The 22,692-nt window shown below is 36.9% G+C and overlaps 1 pseudogene; it reads left to right on the top strand.

Moving 5' to 3' along the window:
• The first annotated feature begins 18,792 nt into the window (after window positions 1–18,792).
• LOC121253535 lies at window positions 18,793–22,058 on the top strand (annotated as a pseudogene).
• Window positions 22,059–22,692: the final 634 nt, after the last annotated feature.

The raw sequence follows: 22,692 nt of genomic DNA, 5'->3' as shown, positions 1-22,692 counted from the left end.
TTTTAAGGAGGCAGACATTGGGGAAGACATGGGTTTTGCTTGGACCATATTGAGAAGATTTTTGAGGTATTTAAGTTGGGACAATAGAATACCATCTTGAGTGTAGTCAACTTAAATACCAAGGAGAAAGGCAAGTCGGCCAAGATCCTTTACAGGGAAAGCAGTACCCAAATCATGTATTAAACCAGTGCTAGCAGAGGATTTTGAAGATGTGATGACAATGTCATCCACATAGACCAGTAAATAAATTTGAATATTGAAATGGTTTAGCATGAATAATGATGGGTTAGCTTTAGAAGCAACAAAACCATAATCAAGTAACCAGGTACTTAGCTAGGCAAACTAAAGCTCGTGGAGCTTGTTTGAGACCGTAAATTCCCTTCTAAAGTTTGCAGACATGGTGTGGCCGAGTGGAATCAATAAGATCTTGAGGCTGCTGCATATAAATATCATCTATTAGTAATCTATGCAAAAAGGCATTTTGTATATCAATTTGATGCATGAGCCACCCTCTGGAAACAACAATTGATAACACAAGCTGAATTGTTGATGGCTTTACAACTAGACTGAAAGGGTCTTAGAAATAAATTCCAGGTTGCTGATGATACCCCTTTGCAACCAAATGGGCGTTTCTTCATTCGAAGGAACCATTCGCATGAGTCTTGGTGTGAAAGACCCATTGACACCCCAAAACATTTTGGTGAGGTGTAGGCGGAACCAATGTCCAGGTTGTATTTCGAAGTAGAGTTGTATATTCCTCCTTCATGGCCTGCTGCCACTCATAAAATTTCAAGGCATGGGAGAAACTTGAAGGTTCATCTAGAACCTGTGCAGAGATGGTGAGACAATGCAAGTGGGGTAGGCAATAGTTCCATCAGTAAATCGGCAAGGGTGAGATGAGTTTGTTTGTGTTCGTGTAATGATTGGAGAGCGTGGTGGAATTAAAATGGTGGAAGAGTTCAGCGAATTTTTTGGGGAGGAAGATGTACGAGCAGATGGTAGAGTGGAAGGAGAAGAATTGGGGCGAGAGTTTGGTAAAGTTGAAGGGGATGGGTGCACAGTACAATTGTTAGATGGAAGGGATGATTAATGGTTTGGGCCGGGACCAAGGATAGATGGGTTGGGATTGATAGAAGTTGAGTTTAGTATTGGGCCAAGGAGAGATGAAGAGAATAGGGGTAAGTGGGCTGGAGAGGAATCAGAATTGAGGGAGAATTTCGTCGGCCATGTAAGGGAGAAAGGGAAGGAATTTTCATTGAAGAGAACATCACGGGAAACATATAATTTGTGAGTTTTGAGATCCATGCATTTGTATCCTTTATGGGCTGGACTGTACCTGAGAAAAACACAAGAGGTGGACCGAAAATTTTGCTTATGGGAATTGTAGGGCCTTAAGTTGGGCCAATACTCACAACCGAAAGTTTTGAGAAATTTGTAGTCCAGTTCACAGTTGTAAACCTTAGAGTAAGGTGACTTATTTTTAAGAGTAGGAGTGTGAAGTAAATTGATGAGATAAACCACAGTTTCAAAAGCTTCAACCCAATAATTAAAGGGAAGAGAAGATTGGGCTAAGAGTGCAAGCCCGATATCAACTATATGTCAGTGTTTAAGTTCGACTAACCAATTTTGTTGATGGGTGTGAGGGCATGAAAAATGATGTGTAATGCCAAGTTGTTTGCATATGGAGGTGAGAGGTTCAAATTCACCACATCCATCTGTTTGTAAGGTAATTAACTTGGAATTAAACAAACGTTCGACAAATGGCAAAAAATGTGGAGAAAATGTGATGCGCATCAGATTTTAATTTCATGGGAAAGAACCAAGGGTAATTCTAAGGGCCTAGTATAATGCTCCGATGTAGAAGAAAATGACAATTGATGTCAATTTGGAAGGGACAAACTGAAAAATATAAAACATAATCTGTGGGGAAATAAGGCAAGCATTTGGAGTGCAACACGTGAGAGACCAAGCCTAGAGATGGATGCCCAAGCCTCTTATGCCAGAGAGCAATTGAAGTTCGTTCTCCAACATGGATAGATGGGGAAGGCAGTGAAGACTCCGGTGAGAAGGATTTTCTGTGTCGCTTTGTCCTTTACAAGAAAATAGGTGGCATGAAATTCAAAATAACAATTGTTATCAGTGCAAAATTTGAGAATAGAGACAAGATTTTTTGTTATAGAAGGAACATAAAGCAAGTTTGGAAAAGAAAGGGAGAAGAATTGAAGGTAAGAGATGAATCATCGAAATGGTCTTTTGGAATGCTGGCACCATCACCCACTCTAATGGCCTCACTACCTGCATAAGGCTTAGAAGACATGTTCAAGTTAGAAAAATCATGAGTAAGATGATGAGTAGCAGCGGAATCGGGGTACCAAACTGATTCAAAGGAGGGGGTTTGAGCAATATAGTTTGCTGAGAAGACTTTGGGAGCTTCATACTGATAAGAGTGATTGAATCGTTGCTTGCACTGAAGAGCAACATGGCTAGTCTTTTGGCACACTTGATAGACTGGGCACTGAGAGTTATACTGCTAAGATTGTGATTGTGATGAAGAGTATTGAGGAGAACGAGTGTGATCACCACGATTATTGGAATAGCCAAGACCTCAACCACGTCCCTGCCGTCCCCCTCGAAAAGAACCTCATCCACGTTGGTCATGGGAAGCAGAGATAAAATGTGTTGATGGGTCCACAGAAGTAATAGGGGAGCGATTGTTGTGCGCAAGACGAGTTTAATGAATGAGAAGTAGTTGGTAAAGCTCATGAGATGAAATGTGGTCAAACCGATTTGTAATGGAGGTTACGAAGGACTCATAAGAAGGACCAAGACCATTGAGAATGTAGGTGATGAGTTCCTTATCGGACAAAGAAGTCCCAGTTGCAGCAAGAGAATTTGCTAGTTATCGCACCTTGCCAAAATAATCAGAAATGGTTTGTTCACCCCTGGAGAGATTTGTGAGCTGAAAACTCACTTGCAACTCTTTGGCTTGAGATTGGTAGGAGAACAAAGAGGAAAGAGAGGTCCATAGTTGATGAGATGTAGTGGAAGAAAGAACATGGTTGAGTATAGATTTAGAGAGGGAGGAGAAAAAGATGTTGAGCACAAGTTGGTCCGTCTTGTGCCAGGTGAGAAATTTAGGGTTGATTTTGGGAGGTGCATTTGAGGAGTGGGGAAGAAACTCAGGGGGTGGAGGGGAAAAGCCATCGACGAAGGAGAAGAGATCCTGACCTCTAAGATATTCCGAGGTTTGGACCTTCCAGAGAAGGTAGTTTTCAGTAGATAGTTTTGTAGTCACAATATGAGAAAAGGATGAAGTAATATGGGGATGGGAGGGAGACAAAGGTGGAGGAGAAGGCTGTGGAGGATTTGAGAGTTCTTCAGCCATGGATTGAGGACGATTAGTCTGTTACTCTCTGATACCATGTTAGAATGATTAGAAATGAAACAGAGTAGGCATAATAGAATTGGATTTTTCCTTGTTATATCTTATGTGATATTGTATCAATATATATACATTGTAAAAGAATCAAATCAGGAATAAAGTTTGTTATCAACCGTAGACATTAACAAACCTATTGTCTACGGTATTTACACAGAATGCACATCATGTGCTTGAGATAATGCTCAGCTCGTATATCATCTAAGGAACATCAAAACCATCTATTCTAATAAGAGTCCTTGATGAAATTGATAATTGCTTCACTGGAATGAGAAGGTAAAAACCCAACCCACCTTTGTCTACTAGGTGCTGGATGAAACCCTTCACTTTCTGTACCAACAAATTTTGCAAGAGCTACGGCTATAAAATCGAACAATTCCGGGAGTAACATCATCTAGAATATATTAGAGTTTGGACCATTTAACACAACTTAACCTCTGATAGACTTATTCATTGGGTTGTGATATCACCCCTGAAACTCCAATGAACTAAGCCGACCTAATGATTGGCCCCAAATTCTGAGGATCTGTAACCTCATCCAAAGCTACCCAAAGAGATAACCTTTATCTTCCTCAACAGAAACAGGATCCAATTCCTTTATTTTTACCATCTCCAATGGAGAAGCATCTAGCATGAGACCCTAGTGATGGGGCCGGTTATTAGCCACCTTATTGAGATTATGCTTTGATGCTTCCTTTATGCTTAGCCCATTTTTTCAGCCATCTGCAAGACTTTCTCAAACCCCCTTTTGTCCTTCTTCTCCTGATTATTATTACTCAAATACAATCCCTTCTTGGAGGTACAAACTCTTTGCTTCTTTATCTCTATTTGAAACTAACCAACGAAGAGCTTTTCTAGTTCTTCTGCAGAGTTCTTTTCACCGCCTCTTCGAGCAAACGAACTTGAAGAACTTGTAGCTCTAGTCGAAAGGCATTACTGTATGGAAGTTTTATACTGGAACCGACTTGACACGCTTCTGGTTTTGATATATTGCCAATTTTCAAGCTCTTCCAATGTAGACAAATGTTACTTATAAAAGTTAATGCGTCTTCCAATGCTGTATTTTGGATTTTGATTGGGAGCTAAATTATTTAGTCTAATTAGATTTGTGGTTGGGAGCTAGTGGTGATCTTGAATTGGGGCTATGAAATTTATTGCAATGTTTAAAACAGTGGGTGGTTCTTGATTTCCAGGTGGTACTTGGCAGAAAAGGTTGCATCTTTTGGGTATGTTTGCTAGTGTTATTTCATATTGGTCTATTCACACTGCTATGTTTTGGACCCTCGATGCACTTTTATGTGGAGTAACCAAGTTGTGAATGCTTCGGTTGTTTTTCACTTTCATGTTGCTTGTTAATCATATCGATGTGTTAAGTTTATAACCATTTGGAGTTCCGAATGCTACACCATCAGCTCACTTCGTCTTATGTTCTTGATACGTATTGCCCATCAACATTGAGTTTGTTGTTTTTGATTTTGTATGTGTTGACATTTTACATTTGTATGTCAATTGGATATGTTCCTTTGTGGTTGTTTCTTTTCTTCATTGATTGCAATTCCCTTGACTTGCTTCCTCCACAATTCATTACATTCTTTTTCACGGTTATATCATTAAAATGATGTCTTATTTTTAGAAGAATACCCCAGCTATGCATTACTTTTAACGAACTAGATCGCAATGACTTCTGCCATGGTGGTGTTGGTGGAGGGGACACGGATGGTGTACACTCACAAGGCAGGGCTCAACCTGGCTCTGCTACTGGATGTGATATGGACCACTGCAGGAGCGTTCAAGTCGCTGGATTTGTACGCAACTATGATTTGAAAAGGGACTATTAGAGTGGGGATTTTGTGTGACCCACTTCATGAAGGACTTGGGGATTTGCTTGGACTGTCAGAACATGGATCTGGCTTTGCATGAGTTGGTTCTGGCTGAGCTACTCTATCTGTCATCAACGCTCATAGGGAGGGTAAATTAACCCAAGTGCTTATCTGGAGCGGCTTGATAATGTTTCCCTTTCTACCACTGGTAGCTCTTTCCTCTTAGAAATGGTACACCTTTTTTTATCTTTTGGGGGCAATGTAGAATATAAATTGTTGCTCATTATGAAATAAACATAGTATTATACTGCATTTGCGCACAAGTTTTGGAAGGAGGCTTACATTTTGTCCTTCGTTATTTCTACTTTATTGTGTGATATTGTTGGATGTTTTAGCAATGGTTTTTTGTGCTATCATTCATTTTGGGTAATGATGAAGTTTTGGGGAAGGGGGTATGGCATTATTTGCTTTAGGATGCTCAATTGTATTAAGCTCGTACTACACAATTTGTTAGGCAAGCGATCTCATAAGCTTTCTGCGAACCTTCCCTTTGCTTCACCAGTGAAATGTAAGCCTTCTTTTGAGGGGGGAAGCTTTGCTCTGTGTTTGTGGCTATAATTCTGCTTTCTTTTGTGCCAAACTGGGATGCGATTTTAGTTTATGGAAGTTCTCAAATTCCTACCAACTTTAAATTAGTTGGTGTACAAATTGATTCCCTAGCAATGCATGGGGAAAGCAGATGCAGAGACAAATTCTGTACAACTTATGTTTCCTGTGTTGAGAGGTTTCATCGTCACTTTATTGTATGGGAGTGGGTGTATATCCCTCTTAGGTCAAATGTTCATATATGATTCTTGAGCAACACAGATTCACCGACTTTTTAAGTTTCTTCAGTTATCTTCTATCCGATTCACTGTCTGTTTAAGTTTGTTCATTTTTACTTAAATGTTGGATGACAAATTTCTTTGTTATATCCCATAAGAAATGTTCAGGGTTTTTTGCTAATTTGATATGCCAGAAGGATATAACATATGAAAGTAGATTGTTTGCATTATATTTAGGGAACAACTATTCATCTCTTAAACATTTTTTCTAAAATAGGGATTCAAATATAGGGGCGACTTTAGTCAAAACTGTAAACTGGACCTCAATTTATAGGAAAAAATGGATTATAAGGTACCAGATATGAATGCTTTAAGGAAAAACAAATGAAGCACAAATTGGGCCATCATGAGGTTGGCCTAATCTGGTTATCCATGATGGCCAAGTATGCCACTACAGGGTTGGCCGAGATTGGTCCAGCACTGTGGTGGTTGAATGGGGTGATCTAACCATTTGTTCAGGAACTTGTAGCTAAAGCAAGTAATATTTTATAAATAATTGAAGATTTCATTAAAAGAAAGGCAACAAGTGTAACTAAACCAAGTATACACAAGAGAAGAAACAAAATTAGTTAGAACATGCTTTTGAACAAAAATAAAAATTTTATTTGAAAGTCCATGTGAATGACATTTTCCACACTCCAAATATGATAGAATTTCATTTGTTGAAAAGATTTAGAAATTTGAATCCTATGAATTAAATCATATCATGAGCGCATAGTGGATGGTGTATCCTCCAAACTAACTTGTAAGTTGAAGGATTTGAACAAAATCTTTCAGTCTAATATTCCAACTCTATCATATCACTGTTATGCGATATCAAACACTTTTGATGTCATTCATAGCTTGAGTCTTATACTTTGTAAATGTATATAAACAAAATCTCTCATAGTTTCCTGGGTGGAGAAGGCAGAAGGTCCAGGAATTGGTATAATTTCATACCTAATATGGAGTAGTGAACTTCTATAATCAAAATTTTAAAACAAATGGTAGGAGTGAATGTAGGTCTTGCTTTAAAGTCTTATCATATTTAGAACCTATTCAGACATGATGTAGGATTCGAAGTTGATTTCGTCTAGAATTACTCTTTTTACCCTCCTTTTCATATAGGGTTGTTGATAAAGTTTGGTATCATCATTGATGAGGTGCATATGGGATGTAACTGTTACTAGAAGCTTTGACAGCAAAGAAGAGCATTGACATTGGTTTATCTATATGCAAAAGCAAATACATATTTGCATAACTAGACCATTAAATTGACTATACTGGATTATGCATATGTAAATATTTCCGTAGTTTTTTTTTTTTTTTAAAAAAGGAGGGCGTCACCTCTATTTATTAAAAACCCATACTTAAGGCGGAGGAAAACCATATCTACATCAAAGAATCGAAGCTAAAAAATGCATTCATACAAAAAGACTATCGTCTAATAGAAGGAATGTCTAATCTATCCGTACGTAAAACTCCCCTAAGCCTTCCCGGACCAATATCTTCTCGCAAAAAATCCATATTACCTTCCTTCGTCCCCTATTTAGTCAAAAAATCCACTACCATATTAGCCTATCTAAAGAGATACTTAAAACGAAGATTAAGAGCACTAACAAGGCTTTGAGCTTCCTCCCAAAAGTCCCAAAGATACCAGTAATTACAAACTCCTAACACAAACCATCCCACAATAACACTTGAAACCGACTCCACTACAAAATTTTTCAACCCGAGTTGGTTGCATATTCGAAGTTCATCAAGCACCGCACGACATTCAGCAATAGTATTGGTAGCTTGATAATAGCAATGGGCAAAGCCCGCCAATACATTACCTCGATCATCTTGAACAATCCTCCCTCCACCGGATAACCCGGGATTGCCACAAGATCCCCTGTCTACATTGAGCTTCACCAAACTAGCCCCCGGTAATTCCCAAGAAATCAACCTCGACAATTGACCCCCCAACTCCACTAATGGGCAATTCAGATCGCTCAGGATTGAAACATCAGGAGAGTCCAATCTCCTGAATTTCTTCATCAAACCAATAGCCTCCACAATAAATCCCTTCACTGTACATACCATCTTCTTCCAATCAAATCCGAACCCTTCCACTCAAGCACCACAACGTGCTTTCCAAAGTGTCCAAGAAATAAAAATAGGAATAACACCACGTAAACAACACACCTGGGAATAATTCGAAGCTCTACACCACCAGATGCTCATAACAACTGCCCAAACCCGAGTACCAAGCAAATGGATGCCAAAAATCACTGTAAAAAAATCCCAAACCTTCCTCAGCCCTTCCCCATCGCAAAGTATATGGTCCACTGACTCAACTTGGGGAGACATACAATAATGACATTTCGAGACCATAGGAATTCCTAATTTTTTTTATCACCTCGTCTACTGCGATAGCCATACGACGAGCACACCAACATAAAAATGACATTTTCTTTGGCACATACTTTTGCCAAAGCCACTTCTTCCATGGGCACGACATACCTTGCTTTCTTACATTGTTCCACGCCGATTTAGTTGTACAAATCCCATATGTAGTGTGCTTCCAAACCAGAATGTCTTGATCCTCTCAAATACGAACTTGCGCCATTAAAATGTTGTTCACCATTTCCTCATCAACAAGCTGTCTTAACCGATGCACATCGCACTTCGCACCTTCAACCAGATGCTGGATCTGTACATCCCTATCACCCACCACTAATTGCCGATCAACAATTAGGCCATCGCCTAGCCAGTTATCACCCCAAAAGCATAACGATCCCTCACGAACCAACCATCTAGAATTATTTAAAACCAATGGGATAGCCTGAACCACCCCTCTCTAAAATGGAGAGCCTCTAACTCCTTCACACACGGAAGAAATACTGACAAGAACCACGTATTTTGAACATAAAATTTTTGCCCAAAGAGAGCCACCTTTCAGCAACTTCTAAGCAAATTTCATGAATAATGAAATTTGCACCTTCGCCAGATCATGAATGCTGAGGCACCCCTCCTCTACTGGTAAACATATATTCTTCCAAGAAACCCATAGACGCTTCCTAGTTCCATCACTAGAATCCCAAAGAAAATGTGAAAAAATAGATTTCAGCTTCCCAAAAATACCTATAGGTAGGTTCATCACCAACAATAAATGAATGGGCATACTGTTAAGCACATGCTTGATAAGAATTATTTTCCCACCAAACGATAATAATTTATTCTTCTAGCCCACTAGTTTTTTTGCATCTTAGCCAACAACGGCTCAAACAAATTTAACGTCAAACGCCCAACATGTAACGGCACCCAAATAAGTGCAAGGCCACGTTCCCCCTCTATGAATTCTGAAATATTCTTCAACGCCACTCTCTAAGCACCTAAAATATTACCAGAGAAATAAATTGAAGACTTTTGAGGATTTACTAGCTGGCTTGACATCTCTTCATATATATATTTTTATCACCGTTATCAAGTTCCAAATAGATGCTTTACCACCATTCACAAAAATCAGCAAATCGTCAGCATACAATAAATGAGTGATCCGCACCCCTCCACAAGTATTAAAATACTTCACTTGGACCTGAGCGAATCCTTTATGAAGCATCCTAGAGAGAAGTTCCTTTGATAAAATAAAAAGATAAGGTGAAAGTGGATCACCTTGTCTTAACCCACAAGAAGGCTTGAAATATCCTTTGCTACTACCATTCAACATGACTGAGAAAATAGGAGAGGATATCGCGTTAAAAATCAAGGAGCACCACTGATCAGAAAATCCTAGGCTCCGCAATACCTCCAACAAAAATTTCCAGTTTACACGGTCATATGCTTTCACCATATCAATCTTCAACATTACATTACCTCCCATTGTTTTTCGATTCATACCATGAACAAGTTCCTAGGCCAGCGCCATGTTCTCAAAAATACTTCTTCCACGAATAAATGCAGCTTGTTTCGGAGAGATAATACTGCCAAGGACTGGTGCCAACCTGAGCACCATGATCTTAGCCACAATTTTATATACAATTGACCATAGACTAATCGGCCTAAATTGCCCAAAATTTGCCAGAGCATCCACCTTAGGAATCAATACAATATTTGTAGCCCCAAAAAATGTAGTCAACGGAATCCCCTCAAAAACCTCCTTTGCCATGTCAAGAATATCCTACTTTACCACCTCCCATGCTAACCTGAAAAAACTTGCCCAGTAACCATCCGGACTTGGGCTCCCATCCTGAGGAATAGACCATAAAGCAGTCTTCACTTCCTATAATGTCAGTGCCGCACATAACTTTTCATTCTCCTGAACCAATTCACTCGGCGTCAATAAGGACATCTTCATCAAAATTTGCTGCCGACGTCGACAACAAATCCTGATAGAAACAGACTGCTTCAACATGCATTGCTTCTACCGAATCTAACACCTGCCCATTTCCCAAATCCATATGTTCCACCATCAAGCTATTATTTTTCACACGCATAGAGGCAAGAAAAAAACCAGAGTTTGAGTCCCCCTCTTTGAGCCATTTAATGCGGCATTTTTGACATCCCAATATTTCTTCTCTGTTCAGCCACTGAAGATGTTGTTGTTTACAATTCAAAAGATCGAATTCACACTCCTGTGTGTATTCAACAACTAGCAAATCCTCAAGCTCCACCATTCGACTCCCCACATTTTCCAACTCCAATTCAACCCGTCCAAATGTCTTCAAATTCCATTTCCGCAACATGGTTTTTAGCAACTTCAACCTCTTTGCTATTTTCACCATCGGCGATCCTTCCACGATCTAATTCCAAGCCTCCCAAACCAAAGCAAGAAACCCATCATGTGTTCCCCATATACGTTGAAATTCAAAATATTTAATACCCCCTCTTCTCTCCCTCTTTAAATGTAAAAGCATAGGACAATGATCGGAAGAAGCCCGTGGAGGTACTCCATCTGAGCCTCCTCAAAAAAATTCAAGAACGACGAAGAGACCAAAATGCAGTCCAGCTTAGCGCAAATACACCTACCTCCATACCTCCCATTACACCAAGATAATTTATTGCCATCAAGAGGGAGATCAATCAACCCATAATCATGAATAAAATTATTAAACTCCAATTTGGGGTCAAAAGGCCTCCCACTTTTCATCATCTCTACGAACAATATTGAAATCCCCCAAATGGACAAAAACCCGTATCTAGTGCACGTAAGAATTCCCGTAACTCCAGACTTTTCCTTCAGAAACAACTTGCATAAACAAAAACAACCATAACTCTAACACTCCCACATACAAACCAATCCACCAAAGCTTGGTCTAACATCGAGATCAAATCAAACTCCAATTCCTCACCCCAAAACAACTATATTTTACCACTTGCATCGGCGTTATTTATAAACTTTGGCTGATGCAACCACCTAGCCCATCGCCTACATTTATATGAATCAATAAACGGTTCTAATAATGCCACCATGGAGGGACGACTTTTATTCATCAAATGTCGAAGTCTACTCTTTGATGAAAGAATTCTCATAATATTCCTAATAAGAATCTTCATAAAAAATTAAAAAGGTTTCCTGGAACAGGTCATCCTCCTTCCCAGGACAACCATCGATCCTTTCTTTTTCACCCCACCCAACCACTTCAACAACACATGCAACTCTGAGTCAGAATCAAAACATTTATTGGCTAGTTCTTCCAACTCACCCTCTGATTCCCCTATGACAGTGAGCAACCTTGTTGAAGAACCTCGATTCCCGTATCAGCCAAGCGGCTAAGTTCATACTCCAACGCTTCATCCACAAGTTTGAGTGAGCTTCTCGGTAAGCACCTCTTCTCCGACAATTGACCCTCCTCTGCCTCCTCATCAGAATCCCCTCAGCTAAATCAAACCAATAGCTCACATCTTTGTTTGGTGAAACCGACGCCGGCCTCTCACCTTCAAAATTTTTACTTTGGGTCATGCAAGTGGGCACAATGTCCCCAAAGAACTTGGACTCAAATTGAGCTTTGTCTACCATTAGCCCCTTCGAATCCACAAATAGAACGCCTAACGTCTTCAACTCCACTTCACTTCTCCTCTTAGTGATAATTTCCAACAATTTGCTTGGCAAGGAGCTGAGAATTTTACCTCATCCCCAGGCAAAATCGAAGTCTGTATCACCAGTTTATTTATGGGTTTACATGCCTTCTTCAAGTGACCCTCCTCTTCCAGACTAACATCCATCTTCCCATGTATCATTGGTTTCTTCTACCACCCACAGTTCTTCTCTTGGTGTCCTTGTTTGCGATACACAACACAAAACTTTGGAACTAACTCTAAATGACCTATTGCATATGACTATTCAGAAGTCCCGGTGTCCTTAGCCAAAAAGAGTTTGAAGCATCCAATTCCACACAAATCCTTGCTGCCTCAGGATGAGAGACACATGCCGTTGCATTATCTCTTTTCAAAAATCTCCCAAAACCTCCACCAATACTCTTCAAAATCGACACATGAAAGAAATTCAGTGGTAGACTCGGAAGAGTCAACCAAATGGGAACCAACGGGGAATCCTCCTCCTAAAAAAAATTTGGCATCCAACAAAAAATCCTATAAGGAACTCCCGAGATATTAGCCTTTCCTCTTGCCATGACTCCTACGATGTCCTCTTCATTCACAATACATACAAGGATATTTCATGGATTATGAAGTTTTCCAACCACCGGCATCAACGAAACCTCCATATGTTCTTGATGTATCCACGCATATGATCCAAAGATGGCCTGCGCTGCAAGAATCTCAAAACCACCGAGAACCGAAATGGTTCAGTCGATTGTTTGATTTCTGTTCTAGAAAAAAAGAAAGAAATCTCCCCATCACTAAACCTAGGTTCCTTCAATGGAATATCTACCTCAAGAAGAACCTGAGGTCGCACCCTCACCAAATCCACAAACAATTTTCCATTAGAGATCCCCATAGGACCAACTGATATCCCCATGATGCTTGCCAGCCTCATTAGATCCCCCCAGATGGACGACCACCCTGCCCCACCACACTCGTTGAAGGCCCAGCGGTCGTGGCCATAACGCCGCAACAAGAGTCGCACCCTAATCGCCCCCAAGTTGAGAAAAAAATTATACGTGTCATGTTAGCTTTTTAATATTTCCATAGCTATGAACAGGGCGAATATATTTTTTGCAAATGCACAGTTCACTCTACAAATGCTATTTTATTATTTTTTTCTCTCTCCTCCCACTCTACCTTCAACATCTTTGTAGTGGGTGCTAATTGCAACATATATAAAAAAAATAATAATTTTAGGAAAAAAATTAATAATAATAAAATAAACCAATGCATAATCCAATATGAGAGTTTTTCTTGAATGTCAAAGACAATCTCCAAAATATGTGATTTTGCATTTGCATATAAATAAACCAATGCCGATGCTTGGACTAATATGATTGGTTAGGCTCACCTAAAACATTGTCCAAGAATCTACGTGGAATGAGATGGGTTATAAAACTAGGAAAACTCTACTCCCACAGAGAGAAGCCAACAATTTTTTTACTGATTGCTTTTGTTTATTTTTAACTTAATGGTTAAGAAAGTAATTTTACTGACTTTGTGATTTTTTTTTTCTTTTTCAATAAATGTTTAAGGGATTTAGAAAGATGTTTAGAAAAAAGAAAGAAAAATTTACACAGTCGAATTCAGTAGGTGTAGCATCACCCTAAGTAAGTTTTGTTATGGAACGGTCTAGGTAAATTGGAAAATGATGTATATAGGCATTTTGCGCACCCCTTGCGCACAAAATGTGACCTGGAAAACATTAAAACACTGCACTTTGGTATGGGAGGAGAGAACAAAAAATAGAAGGTTCGTCCATTCCTTGTAGCATCCTTCCCCTTCTCTTCTTCTCCAATCTCTACAACCACGCCTTCTTCTTCTCTCCCCTCTCTTCTCTTCTCAATCTCATCAAATCACCATCTTTCAATTGAAAATACGGCCTAGACTTAGACAATGAAGTAATGATGCATTACTTAGACAAAGAAAATCTTGAATCAAGTTGCAAGAATCGTAAAGAAACAAGAACACAAGAAAATGAAATCAGACAAAAAACCAATGGGGTGATGGATTAGATGCTAAAACCCTACTAAAAGACCAATAAGTTTAAAAAAAGAAAAGAAAAAGGACAGTGGATACAATGAATGAGACATTAAAATTGCATAACATCCAGGGAAGAAGGAAATGGCAGTAGAACTTTTAAGAGTTGTATATCATGACGTAGATGGCTATAAAGGAGAAAAGGATTGTGAGAATCATTAAGAAATCTCTGCTACTACCGCCTTGAGGCTGAGGTAAAGGTGTGTGCAGTTGAGGCTATGGACTTCTAGCTCTCTACTGCTGCGAATCCATGGCCGCTTTTGCACTCCAAGTCACAAAGAGGAACCCCTCAGTTTCTATCTAGTTATGCTTGGCGTGGAAAATGAAAAAGGAGACATGAAATTTTGGGGAGACGTTTCTGCAAAGTTGGAACCGTCGATTCCCTTTTCTCTTCGTCGAGGCGTTTTCATCAATTTTTTTAATTTTTTTTTATAAAACAAGGACTGATGTGGCAAAAAGCCATGTCAATAGTGTGTGCAATTTGCACGCAAAGTTGACTGAGCGTAGCGGAACTCAGGTTAGTTAGCCTCGTTATGCACATGTGAGTTGACATCTTTTTTTCTTCCTCAATATATTGTACAAAAATTAGGAAAATATCTCTTGTTTTCTCTCTTGCAGTCTAGAAGGAAAGGAAAACTGATGCCACTGCATGAAGATCTTCTGCCATTGCGATTATCGTCCACCCCGACTAAGCAACACAACAAATGCTCAAGTTCCAATATAACAAAATTTAAAAATATCTAATAAATCACATAGAATAGAAGGCTTTTCGATACAAAGTAAAGGATAGAACGAGAAAGAAAATGAGTTTTGATAGGTAGCGTCACATTTTTGGCAAAATTTTATGAATTGTCTGTACGAGGGAGAAAACGGAAAGCATATGGCATTTAAATGTTTTTTGTTTGAAAAGTACATGAGTCCGTAAGATCTCCCTGAAAATAAAAACCAGAAAACCGTCCCGAACAGAACTGGACCAGTGTGTTCGATTCGGTGCAAAACCAATTTGGTTCGGTACTAGTATCGTTTTTCCAAAATCGATTCCAAATCGATCTGGTTCTGATTTTTTTTTATTTACACTGAACTGGTTCAAATATACATATGATTTTTTTTTTTTTTGTATTATATACATTATATGCCAAGTTTTTAATTAATATAACATGAAATTTTAAAATCTTAAAATTCATTAATAATAATCTAATAACATAAAATTAATATAACATAAAATCTTAATCTTAATCTAAAACATGAACATTAATATTAAGTTATTAATATAAACTAGTTTTGATATTTATATATATAAATATATATATGTTATATTAAGAATAAATACATTTTATGGCATAATAAAATATAATATATATTATTTTTGATAAATACATTTCTACACATTTGATCATATACACTCATATAAAAGCTGTATAGTGTAACTTATATAGACTGTAGTAGTATAGTTAAATTTAATACTATACTAGTATGTATTAATTAATATAATTATTATAAAATAATGTAAGTATACTACAATATAAATTGACTAATAGTTTTAGTATATGTAACCATCATATTATCACTAACATATATAATCAAATATATAAATATGTTAGACACTAACTTATAGTATTTGCTAAGCATAATAAGTTTATCTCAATAATTAGTAATTATGCTTTATTATTACTAGCATATAGTATTAGTAGATAACTATATACAAATTTTTATATCAAAATATCACAATATATATAGCATTAGTCTACTATTTGTAATGTACTATATGTAAATAACTATATAAATCACTATAGTATTTGTAGTTAAATTAATACTATATCGCTATAGGATACTATTATATATATAATAATACTAATACTAATTAAGTATACTAATACCAACAGTGATAGTTTAGTTACAATTTACTGTAGTTATAATACTATAATATCATTGTATATATATCATTTACTAATACTAATTAATAAGTTAATCTCACAAATAAGTTAGATACTAGTATAATTAGATAATAATGAATTATTATTATTATTATTATTATTATTATTATTATTATTATTAATAAATAATAACTTCTAATAATTGAAAATAGTGTTGAAAAGATTATACAAATCATAAATCGAAACAGGAAAAATTTGATTGAACCGGACTATAACAGGAAGTGTCGGTTTTGGTGATAAATTAGTCTGGTATCGATTATTCAATTCTCATAATTGGTATATATCAATTTGATTATAAAATATATCTAAAATCGGATTGAACCAACTGGTTATACTCTATTCTCTTTTGATTACTGCAGGGCCTTAAGCTCTCTTTACAAAGCTCAAAATTTCTAGTGTTTCTAGAAACACCATTGATATGAGTTCAGATTTTTTGACTTCCAAAAAGAACCCTAACATGAGTTAGGCTTTTTTTCTTCACCCATGACGTGGTGGGGGAGACGTCACGTCACCCCGGAGTTAATTTACCAAGGCTGTTCCCAAGTGTTTTTCTAACATCCTATCTAAATTCCTATCTAAAGGTTATCTTAAGTCGAGTCAGGTCTTTGTTTTTTACTCCAAAAATCAACTCAAGTCGAATCGAGTCGAGTCAAGAAAATATTTCCAAGTTTTATATGAATGTTTGCCATTCTTTCTTGCGCGGCTTTAGGCCATACTTCTTTCTTGCTTGCTTTAGCCATGGTTGTTGGGAACTGTTTCTTTCTTGCGATGGTTTTGGCCATGTTTGAGAATAAACAAACACACTGCAGATATATTAGGTGGTTAATACTCAACTAGATCGAGCAGTTGTATGTTCCTCCTGCAATTTTTCATACATAATACTACATTTTCCTCATTGGTTTGGAAGGGTTTTGTCACGTTCGGTTTACTTGATTTGAGAAAAGAAAAATAGAGAATATTTGTAAAATTTCTTATATATAATATTAATAAGGTTTGTGAAAGGAGAAATAATTTTGAATAATTTCTTTTTAAATCAATTTTGTATTTAGATTTGTAAAAATATATAATAAAACTGAAAAGTTGTTTGAATAAATATTTTGTTTGAATAATTCTTATTTTGGTTTTTATATTTGGATAATAATCGGATAAAAATTTTAGATTATTTTTTTAGTGTTAAAGAAAATTAATTTTAGTTTGAATAATCTTTTAGGAAAAAATTATAATAATTAATATTTTTATTTTATATAATTCTTTTCAAAAATTATAATAATTAAATCAGATAAATTGATAAGTATTATAAAAATAAATCAGCTGTAGTCGATCAATGCTTGACTGCTTGCATGAGTGGTGGTGGAAGAAAGTGTGTATACAACCAACAAACTCAACATCTTCCAAAGCAAGTCAAAGTCTATCACCATCTTCCACGAGTGGGGTTTGGTTGCCATATTTAAGTAGAAATGATATTTTTACTACTCTTTTATATTTTTTTTACAATTTTTTAATAAAATAATACTTTTTAAATATTTATTTTAGTTTTAATTTTGATTTGATGTATTTAACTCTTTTAAAAAAAATATTATTTTGGTAAAAAGTTGTAGAAAAATTGTACGGATGGTGTGGCTATCATTGCCCTTTAAGCACGTATCAATCATGTTAAACACTCTTAGAGCATTGGCAATGACTAGCCAAGTCTAAAATTTAGCTAGAATCTTAACTTTTGACTATAGTATCAAATTTTGACTAAATGAGTCTACATTTGACTAAATGAGTCTACATTGGACTAACTATCTTAAAGTTAAAATAATAATATAATATAATATTTTTTATTTATTTTATTTTATTTTTACAAATACAATTCATATATTTTTTAGATCTTTATGCTTTGTAGAAATAATGTGTCTACTCTATCAATATTTGCAATCAATACAATAAATAAAAAATTTTACTAGTGCATGCCATGCATGTTTTACCATTCAAAGAGAGAGGGAAGTGATGAAATAATACAATATTGCTTTCTATTGTGAATAGTAGCTAGTCATGTTTGGAGAGGACTTAAGATTTACTGTAACTCAAGTCTTAAACTTTGAATCATTGGCTAGTTCAATGTGAAAGTTTTTTCTTACATCTAAATAAAGTTTGGACTTGTATTGACATTTGACTAGTCCATTACCAATGCTGGATTGCAAAGTCAATAATGACGCAAAATAGGGGGAGATGAATAGTTATTAGGAAACTAGCTCTTTATTCTAAACATATGAGTAAATCTACTAATCTTGTTTTAAAAAGGATTTTTTTTTGCTTTAAGAATCCTTTGTTTTGGTTCTTATTTACTTAGCAAAGATGGAAAATTTCAGCCCCACGATACGTAACATCCCATTAAAGATGCTGGACTAAACTTGCAATAATTGCTCAACAAGATTTCCCTTTCTGTGGAAAATTTTTAGATGCGACATTCTTTGAATTTTCCTTGGTTTGATGTTTGAACGTCCCACCATTGGATGTGTATTTTTCTCATCTTTCTCAAGTTTTCATCTATTTCTTAGCTTATTGTTGAGATCAGAGTTCACACTAGAGCAAAAGCCAGAGCCAAAAGAACTCAACCTCCTACAATGACGAAAGCAGCTAAAATATTCATCCATTTCTCTTTCTACGTCACATTTTTCTGCTTTCTCAGCCATGCAAACTCCCAGAATCAAGAACAAGAAATCCTATTGAACTTGAAACAACTCTGGGGAAACCCAGAATCTCTCAGACACTGGATTCCAACAAACTCCTCCTCCTATTGTTCCTGGCCTGAGATCACTTGCTCCAACAACTCTATCATTGGATTATCCTTCAAAGATTACAATATCAATGGAACAATCCCACCCATCATTTGCAACCTCAAGAACCTCACAACATTTGATGTTTATAACAACAATTTCCACTCAACGGAGTTCCCGAGAGCTCTCTACAATTGTTCCAAGCTGAAAATTCTTAACCTCTCACAGAACTACTTTTATGGTACAATCCCCAATGACATTCATCACATGTCTCGGCTTCGAGAGCTCGACCTCGGAGGCAACAACTTCAACGGTAACATCTCAACATCTATTGGGCAGTTGATAGAACTGAGAAAACTCATGCTTGTCCAGTGCCCGTTTACTGGTTCTTTCCTGAAAGAAATTGGAAACCTGTCCAATCTCGAGTAACTAGGATTGGCCTATAATTCTAATATGGTGCCAATATTGCCTTCGGAGTCCGGAAAGTTGAAGAAGCTGAATTTTTTATGGATGGCCGGGATGAATTTGATCGGAGAAATCCCAAACACGATCAGAGAAATTGCAACTTTGGAGCATTTGGATTTGTCACAAAATAACTTGACTGGGAAGATCCCAGACAGCTTGTTTATGCCAAAGAATCTAAGAATTGTCTACCTTTACAAAAACAAATTGTCCAGAGAGATTCCTTTGGTGGTAGAGGCTTTGAACCTCGATGTCATCGATCTCTCGAAAAATAATTTGACAGGGACAATTCCCGATGATTTTGGAAAGCTCAAAAATTTGACGGCTCTGGCCTTGTTTTTCAATCAACTATCTGGACAAATCCCAGATAGCATTGGTCGTCTTCCAAAGCTAATAAATCTCAAATTATCTAACAATAATTTTTCAGGGACTTTGCCTTGAGAATTTGGGAGGTATTCTATGCTGGAAGAGTTTTAGGTTTCAACCAACAGGCTTACAGGCCAGTTGCCAAAACACTTGTGTGACAATGAGAAGTTGGTGGGAGTGGTAGCGTTTGAAAACCAGCTCGTTGGAGAGTTGCCCAGGTCACTTGGAAATTGCACCAGTTTGGAATTTGTCAAGATATACAAAAATGGGTTTTCTGGGAATATTCCAAGTGGTCTTTGGACATCATCGAATCTGAAAACATTGATGTCTAAGTGATAATTCTTTTACAGTCGAGCTTCCTGAGAGATTGGGATGGAATCTTTCACGATTGGAGATGAATAACAATAGGTTTTCGGGTAAAATTCCACAGGGAGTGTCTTACTGGAGGAATTTGTTGGTTCTCATGGCTAGTAATAACCACATCAACGGCACGATTCCTCAAGATCTTTCTCATTTGAAAACTCTTTTGCTTGATCTAAATCAACTTTCGGGCTCCCTTCCATCATATATTAATTCATGGAAATTGCTGAGTATTCCAAACCTCAGCTGAAATGCAATCTCTGGACAAATTCCAGAGGAACTTGGTTCCATACCAAGCCTTATTGAATTGGACTTGTCAGAAAACCAATTGTCTGGCCTAATTCGACCAAAACTTGGCCTCCTGAAGCTCATTTCACTCAATTTGTCTTCAAATCATCTTACTGGAAGCATCCCAAGTGAATTCGAGAATGATGCATATGCCTACAGCTTCTTGAACAATCCTAGTCTTTGAGCTAATAGACCATTTCAGTCCCTTAACTTCAAGAACTGCAGTTCGCACCGCCAAAAGTCAAGCAAAACTTCTTACCAATTAATTGCTTGGATCATAGGTTTGGTGGTAGTAGTTCTTCTAGATTTATTTACTTCATTATTTGTGATCATAAACTACAAAAAAAGAAAGCATGGATTGCAATTGACTTGGAAGCTCATTTCATTCCAGAAGTTGAATTTCACAGAATCAGACATTTTGTTAGGATTGACAGAAAATAACATGATTGGTTTTGGTGGATCAAGTCAAGTATATCATGTTGCTATTCATCATTCAGGTGATATTGTTGTTGTAAAGAAGATTTGGAATAACAGAAAGCTAGAAGAAAAACTTGAAATGGAATTTTTGGTAGAAGTTGAAATACTTAGTTCAATTCGACATGCCAACATAGTGAAGTTGCTTTGATGTATCTCCAATGATAATTCAAAACCTCTTGTCTACAAGTATCTGTATAACCATAGCCTGGATCATTGGCTGTATAGGAAAAGTAGAACAACAACATTTTCAAGTTCAGGCAGTCATATTGTCTTGGATTGGCCTAAGATATTGCATATAGCAGTTGGAGCTACCCAGGGGCTCTCCTATATGCACCATGACTGCTCACTACCCATTGTTCATCAAGATGTAAAGTCAAGCAACATCCTTTTAGATATCAGTTTCAATGCACAAATAGATGATTTTGGTCTAGCAAAGATGTTGGTGAAGGAGGGAGAACCGATTACAATGTCAGCCGTGGCTGGCTCTTTTTGCTACATAGCTCCAGGTGTGTGATAATATAGATTTCCAAGTTTCTTTTTATTGATTATGTTTTCCTCTTTTTCTAGCACTAGAAGTTTGGCTTAGTTTGTGTTGTTGAATTGAAATGCAGAGTATGCTTACACGGCAAGAATTAGTGAGAAGATTGATGTTTATAGCTTCAGGGTTATCCTTTTGGAACTAACAATTGGAAGGAAAGCCAATGATGGTGATGAACATACATCCCTAGCCGAATGGGCATTGCGACAAATTCAAGATGGAAAACAATTAGTTGATGCCTTGGATGAGGAGGTCAAGGAACCTTGTCACTTGAATGAAATGTGTGATGTTTTTAGACATGGGCTCTATTGTACTGACACACAACCTTCTACCAGACCATCCATGAAAAAGGTTCTCAAGGTTTTGCTCCGATGTAGCCAGCTAGTCAAAAATGGAGAGATGAATGCGACTACTTAGATGTTTTTCCCTTCCTAAGGAATTCAAAGCCAAATGAGGATGTTGAGCATTGTTCAAGAGAAATAAAAGACTAGATCCTCTATGGCTTAAGGCTGAGCATCGACCACGTTGGAGTCTATATGCCCATCCTTCGACTCTGAGATGTTCATCTTCCATTCCAACTCCAACTCCGACTTGTCGGAGCGGAGTCGGGTTTTGAAATTTTTTTTTTCAGCTTCATATTTGGCACACTTTTTTAAAAAGAATTTTTTGTGTGAGCTTTTAAATTTAAATTTTTCAAAAATTACAATCTAAAGTAAATAATTCACTTTTGCTTCAATTTTATTAAAAAATAAAATAAAAACAAGTAACATACTAACATGCTTCAAAAAATTTTTTTTAAAAAAATAAAAGGACTAATAACTACAATAAATATCCACTCTCATTATCCATCATCCACATTCAACTAATCACTAGAATAAACATCTGCACCCATCATCTATCAACCACATCCAAAATCCAAAATCATTCACAAGACCACACCCTTCATCCACATCAATCATATTAATATTTTCTTACAACGACTACAATTGTCATTTTATAAGTTCCAATTTTGAGAAAAAAAGGAACCCAACATTTTCTAAGTGCCAACATAATTAAATGTTTCAAACAACAAATAATATTGCCCAACAAGGCAACAAATTAACCAAAATAATTTAAATGTTCAAAGCGCCACACTACCATTCCAACTTCCAAGTTGTGTCTAAAACAAAATATGAAAAGATTTTAGTTAGAAAAATATTTTTGGACCTTCACAATATATCAATAGAGGATAATCATAAGTTGATGTATACTAGTTG

This window comes from Juglans microcarpa x Juglans regia, chromosome 2S (assembly GCF_004785595.1).
Source record: "Juglans microcarpa x Juglans regia isolate MS1-56 chromosome 2S, Jm3101_v1.0, whole genome shotgun sequence".
NCBI lineage: Eukaryota > Viridiplantae > Streptophyta > Magnoliopsida > Fagales > Juglandaceae > Juglans > Juglans microcarpa x Juglans regia.
This window is presented reverse-complemented; position numbering and strand designations above follow the sequence as displayed.